This window comes from Pteropus vampyrus, unplaced genomic scaffold (genome assembly GCF_000151845.1).
Source record: "Pteropus vampyrus isolate Shadow unplaced genomic scaffold, Pvam_2.0 Scaffold98, whole genome shotgun sequence".
In the NCBI taxonomy this organism is placed as follows: Eukaryota; Metazoa; Chordata; class Mammalia; order Chiroptera; family Pteropodidae; genus Pteropus; species Pteropus vampyrus.
The window spans coordinates 3,220,366-3,227,511 of NW_011888879.1; the positions used below are offsets into that span (position 1 = coordinate 3,220,366).

General features: G+C 37.6%; 1 pseudogene; it reads left to right on the forward strand.

The window, feature by feature from the left end:
* The first annotated feature begins 5,271 nt into the window (after positions 1–5,271).
* LOC111742669 lies at positions 5,272–5,390 on the forward strand (annotated as a pseudogene).
* The last annotated feature ends 1,756 nt before the right edge of the window (positions 5,391–7,146 follow it).

Consider the following 7,146-nt stretch of genomic DNA (forward strand, 5'->3'; position numbering starts at 1 on the left):
TGTTCCTTTACTTTTTAAACAAATCTATGAAACCAAATTAGATGCAATCTTCTCAAATAAGTTGACATAATTATAGCATATCCAGTAACATCTATTCGGAAGCCATATTTCTTTGTTTGATCAATTAAAGTTAGTAAGAGGAGACTTTAGTTAGTACCACCCCTCTGAGAATAAAGAATATGAAGACTGATATAGCCTGGAATATTAGTGGTTTCAGGAATCTCATTTGCCCCAAAATATATTTCCCACTGGTCTCCTAAAGGCACGGTCTCTTGAAAACCCCATTGGAAGTAAATGTATTTTCAAAAGAAAGATACATATTCCCACAGTGTTTACAGATTCTTCTCACTTTTGGGATGTTATCCTAAGGAAATAATTTCCGGAAGAAAAAAATCTGTAAATACAAAGATGTTTTAGAAGTGCTGATTGTGTAACCAGATTTGCCAGTCATCATTAGATCACAGGAGCTAATGGGGTCACATCGTTAGTAAGAACTTGAAATTCTTGGGGTCTTTTTCCCACCTTCTGGCAAATACTCTCCCCAAGGTATTTCTAGGAGTCCCCAGTGGTGACTCCCATGTGCCCACAGACGAGTCTCCTGGTGAGCATCATCCTGGCTTTGTGTCTCTCACTAGGCACTGCCATCTAGTTCTTATGAAACACTCCCTCTGTGATATCTGTGACTTCCATTGCTGAAGCTGTGCCACTGTTGGTGGCAAAATAAAGAATATCCTAAAGCAATTTTGCTTCATGACCTCAATAGTTTACTGAGAAATCGAATTTTAAAAAATTGTATTAGTTTTTATTTACAGCCCTTTGCTTTTCATATGTAGAAATGAGTCTATGTGGCTGGATTGGGTATGGATTTTGAGTGGCAGCCACCATGCTAAACTGAAAATCAGCATTCTTTTCTGATCCTGGTATTTTGTTGCTATGCTAAAATCGCCAAGCTTCACCTCTCTTCCAGGCCCCCATCCAGACAGGCTTCTGTCAGCTACAGAACATTGGTTAGCAAGACAGGACCAGACCTATCTAAATTTCAGGTGTAGCTCGAAGTAGAATCATTGCTACATTTCTATTAGATTATAAGTAGAAAAATTCAGTCAAATATGCTGTGAATATTGTAAATATCGAAACATTGCAAATATATACGGAAATATAGAGGTATGTAGATGCTAATGTTAAATACAAAAAAAAATCATTATTTAGCAATCGCATATCATACTCAGAATTTATAGTAATAAGCATGTATGAAAAAACAAGTCATATAAAAACAGTGCATTGTACTTACATATATTTATATGAAATACTATATTATATTAAGAAAAATTATACACAAAATTATTGTGTGGAGCAGAGAGAAACATATAGTAACCCACTGCCACTTGAAAGTTCATTAAAGAATCCAGTAAGATTGTAAGGGAAAGAGAGAGGAGTCAGAAATTCTGTCAGAGCCTGGAAAGTAATTCTAATCCAGAGAATGGGGCTTGGCCAAAGTGGGAGCCGACAGGGAGTCTGGCCCTGGGGCAGCGGGAATCTTGACCTACAGGGGAGAATGACAGGGGAGACGATTTCATCATGGAAGGAAGGTACCAAAGGTACATTATTTCCTTTTTGATTTTGGTTGGGCTGACCCAGACTTCAATATTTGTTTCCTCCTAGCGTGTCATAACAAAATGGCCAGGGGCCTTATTGAGAAGCTAAAGCAAACTTTTAAAATTACATCGATTTTTATGCTTGCGCTAATTCATCTAAAGTCTCAGAGCTTCTCAGTGCTTTAACTCTTCTCTGTCTAAATACCTGTATGTTCATTATAACTGTGCAGCATGTGGCAAGTATGCAATTTTACTTAATAATGACATTAGAGCAACCATAGAGGTCTGGCTTAAGTCACACTCTCCAATAAATGTTCAGAGAAGAGTAAGAGGCAAATTCCTTCAAGTATATCTGATTAACTGGGACAACTCATCTTTGCTCATGGAGTTCCAGAGATACACAGCTTTCTTAAATCTTAAAATTTGGGGGGAAAACTTAAGGCTGGCCCAAGACTGTAAATGGAAAAGTTGGTAAGCTAAAAATAAATACAATGATTAAGTATTTGTGATTCCATCTTAAAGTGAAGGGAGATGTGCCTATCAGTATGCTCTAGAGTCAACCTTATGAACTGAGTATACTTAGCAATCACTCCTCAAATCTTGTCCAAAAAACAGAGTCAAGATCGATTGCATTTCCTTTGTATAAGCCACTGATTACTGGGATTAAGAGATGTTTATATTTGAGGTGTACAAAGAAGAAAGGGAAAAGATCTTAGACAATAGTGGTCTACTGACATATGTACTGTGATGGCCTGAGATAGGAATTCTCACAGAGAGAGAACATAATTTTCCTTACTTGGAAGTTCATATATAATTTATCATCTCCTGAACCAGAATAGATATATTATGACTGAAATACTGATCTTTAAACAATATTCATTGAATTGAATTGAATTAAGGACTCTTTGGAAAATCACTATTTCTTTTCATCTAGGAAATTTGATAATCTTGGTTGAAAATGGTCTCATTGGATATTGATATTTAAAAAAAAAGAATTGAATCCATGAAGAATTATTCATGGTGCATGGAAAGCATCCTAGTCTTGGTTCTAGTCCTGATCCTGCTGCTCCCTAATCTTCACACTACCAGCTTTTCTGGGTCAGGGACCCTAACCAAGTTCCCTCTGCCAGTGCTATTCACACAAATAGAATGAAACTGAGTTCAGTAAAGCAGAGCAGAAACTATATTCTTTGGTCAAGGAATGGAGAAGGATAAGCTCATGCTTGCACAGCACCTTCTCTCCAGCTGGGTGAAGGCTTCCGTATTTATAGGCTGTGGTGTGGAGTGATTAAATTCTTCTAGGTACATGTAGTTATCCTTCTGTTGCACTTGGCCCTTCTGCACGCGGCCACTTTTGCACGCAATGTTCCATCGCCATCTTGGTTATAACGCTCAGCACTTTGGTCTTTGAAGTTGGAAATCCTGAAAGTTCCTGTAAGCAAGCATAACTTGTGACATAGTTTAGGTGTTGAGAAACGATAGGGCCTTTTGGATAATAGCCTGGTGACAATGACGAGCAAGGTAAGTCTCAGTTTCTCCATATTGCAAATACAGAGCTATAACTGAATAATCCCTTTAAGATAAAAATTTCTGATACTATCATGCCTTCAAGGTCAAGGTGCCTTCTTTTGTAATCTTCTGAGCCTTTAAAATCTATCTATTGCCATGAGAAATAGAAATTAAACTGAAAAAGGACTAAAGGCAGACCAATTCAGCCATTCAGAGATGAAAAGTAGCAGAGATTCATGTCACCAGAGGAAGGAAGGAATGAGTGCTCAGTTTATCCTGATACAAGAGAAGAACTCAGTTATTTTCATTTTCAACCTCATTTTAGCCGAGATCCATTCAAGGCTGTGAGAAAAAAATTCAGGGCACTCTGGTCATTAATATTTGGAACAAAAGGTGTCATGACATCTGTTCTATTGTGAGTGGCATTTCATTCAATGGATATTGTAAACATATTTGGCACGTCTTTGTTGTCACTTCCCTACAGAAGATCTTTAGAAAGCGTGCTGGCATACTACCAAGTGGAATATTTTCCTTCGAGTTTCCCATACAGTAGCTGTTTCTCTGTCTCCAAGGCAATTCTAACTGCGACATCTCAGAAGCAGATTACAAATTTAGAATCAAGAGAGATTGAAGTCCCTTCTGGACCCAAGTGATCGGCTGGCTGTCGGGGCATAAATATGAGCAAGAACAAACAGATGAGAAATTTTAACAGAAGTGGAATGACTAATTAGCTATTAATTATTAAAATTATTAATACTCCCAGCTACATGTTTAATCTCTACAGTGAGGCATTTGCTTGGCTTACAGTAATTATTATGCGAAAGATGCTTGGATTCTGAGACCTTGCCTGTCTAGCAGAGACCAGAGTCAGCAACTGCCCTCAAGTAGGTTAACAACTTCGCAGAAAATGCATTTTGATTGTCATTTTCTCAGAGTTTTAATTTCTATTCCAAAGTTAAATTAAATTCTAAAAATATTGAGGAAGCTCACAGTAAAAGACATATGTCATAGAAAAAGAAGATTATAACCGAGACTCAAATTCACATCGAAAAAGTTTTCATACTAAGTTGTAGACATTACAATGTTACTCCTTAGACCAATTGTAAAAATAAAAATTGAATCAGCTGCCTGGAAAAAGTGGGATGTCTCTGTTTGCTTCTCTCTGTACCCAGAGGGAGGCAGTAAGTTTGGTTGAGCACTTATTATGTGTTAGGCACCATCAGGAGCTTTATAAATATTGACATTTAATCATTCCAAGAATCTCAGAAAATGGATTTTATTATTCTCCTCTTATATTCCACAGTAAGGAAAATATGTCTCTTAGTTACACCAAATAATTTACTTAAGATAATACACGTAATAAAAGAAAAAAACAGATTCTATCCCAAATGTATTTCGACTAGAAAATGTGTGTTCCTTTCACCATTGCTTGTGTTCGGAATAAAACACAGAGTTTGAACATCAGTTGAAATAAGAAACAACTTTACGCAGGCTAACTACTCATAGGCTAATAAGAGTTGTACCTCACGGTTTTTATTCCTCGTTAATTGGATACACCTCGTTTATAGATTTATCTGAACTTTAGACTTTTAAGTATCACAGTCTGGAAGAAGAGATGGTGAATAAAGCATTAAAGAGATTTTTTTTTTTAAGGTCCCGTCCTTCCCTGGCTTTATTAAGATGCCAATTTTCCAGTTTTCAGTAATTGATCCTGCCATAGGTGGTCCTCGATTTCTCCTCAATATTACACTGATATAATATTACTTCAAACTCACCTGTCTGATCACTCTTGAGCCAATCTATTTTTGCATATCCAAACACTTTGAATAACCCAGCAGTGAAGCATTAAATGTAACTTTTTGGGAGACGGAGCTGCAGATACTCCCAACTGCTCCATGCTGGGGTTGCTGTGTGCTGCCGCTGGCAACTGTGTGGACTTCACTGTGGGGAAGCTCGTCAGCTTCCACCAGTGAAATGGGAGGGCACCATCATTTTGTTCCCTGGGACTGCATTTTGTGACCACTGTTTGTGGCAAAAGTAGCAGCCCTAAGTGAAGTGCAAGTTTTCAGACAAGTTATGGGTAGTGCGTTTGGAGTAGGGTATGTCTGCAGAAGATAGGAGCTCCCTTTCTCATGAATCCTTTTGCTCTTTACAAATGAGACATTTAGTCTACAGCCAAACCACCCTGAACAAGCCCAATCTCGTCTCATCTCGGAAGCTAAGCAGGGTCGGATCTGGTTAGTACTTGGATGGGAGACCACCTAGGAAGACCAGGTGCTGTAGGTGTGAAAAATAAAGGATCGTAAGCTGACAAGGTCCTTGAAATCTGTGAGGTCAACCAAGAGTTGCCTCACCTAAAAAAAAAAATAAATAAATAAAAAATAAAAAATAAGACATTCAGTTAAGGAAGAACATGCTGCAAACTTTTTATTAGAGAAGGAATGAGAGTAGTTTCTGAGGAGCTGAAAAACTCTGTCAAGGAGACCGCAGACTGGGTTCAGTAGACGATGTTAGAAATTTAGTGTTATTTTGGCCATTGCTATTTTCTTAATATATCACTTCAAAGAGAAACTCATTTGATTATCAATGCATCGCTCATTTGAATTATATGAGTATAACTTAACCTAAGACCATTCAAAGTTACACATTAGAGACTCAGAGTGAATTATTAAACTCTGATACTAGTATTACACTATTTTCTCAATTTAACGTATTTATACAAATAATCACTCATTTTCAGCATTTTGGGGGACATCGGCAGTCTTATGGGTAGTTAGCATGTGCTCAGACACCCAGATTTCCAGACAAGTTCTCTTTTCAGATTATGTTTAGCTTGAGGTCTGAGTCTGGAAAGTGAGTAAGCTACTGTCTCAGTGTTTTCTCTCCAACTTGTTTTACATTTATTGTCTCCAAAGGTGTCTGGGTCTTTAAGGGTTATCACTGACTAGTGGGTATGTTCTGTCCTGCCAGGTGTCCTGCAATCAGGTTAGAGTGTCTCCTCACAGAAATTACCTGTTAGGGGATTTTTAACAACCCTGTTTATGAATGAGTTCTTTCCTAATAAGGTCTGGAAGAGTGTACATTTAAAAAAAAATATTACTTTAAGTCAGTGTATAAACAGAATTCTAATAATTAGATTTCTTCTAGTCTGTTCCAAAGGTGACATCTGAAACTCTGAATAACTAGGTACAGTTAACTCTAGGCTGGGTTCTGTTTGGTCTCAGAAGGTTGTTTTGGTAATATACAATTTATTCAGAAAATGTCAGGACAACTGAGAATATAATACAATAAGTACATTTTCTCAATATACCATACTAATTGAATTAAGAAATATTGTGGAAATTACTCTTCTTTAATATAATGAATTATTAAACAAATAAAAAAGCTTACAAAACCTAATAAGACTTTTCTTCGCTGCTTGAAAAAGTCAGCGGTAAGACAGCCGAGACTCTTATAAATGTTTGAATGCAATTTTGCAGTAGCTAACCATTACTTTTTCTCTCTTCTACATCTTTTCCACCCTTCAACTCAAGACAACACTCTGACTTTCTTTGGAGAAATACTCCTCTCCCATTCCATGTGATTGTGTTTGTGCCTCCAACCAGGATATCCCATCCTGCTGGCTATAGATAGAGCCATATTACACGGTGCTGGCCATGTAACTGGCTTCCTGTTACATGCCCTCTGCAAAATTTCTTTATGTCAGAAGAAACTCGTAGGCCATTTCTGTCTCTTTCAATGTGCAATTATGAACCCTCTACTCGGTCATAGGCTCTTCGCAAGATGGTCATGCCAGCCACCACAAAAGTAGAGATTCCTCTGGCTTTACAGACTCAAATAATCCTTAACGCTGGACACTGAAACACTCTACTGACGCTCCAGTGTTTTTCTAACCTCATGCTTTAATTACCATTATATCAATTTTCAACCCTTTACTTACATCCTGTGTTGTACTCCTCCCACATTTGTCAGTTTTTGATAATGAGCATACTCCACCAGGGAATCCAAAGTCTGAGCCACAGCATGTGCTAGGCTAGCTGCA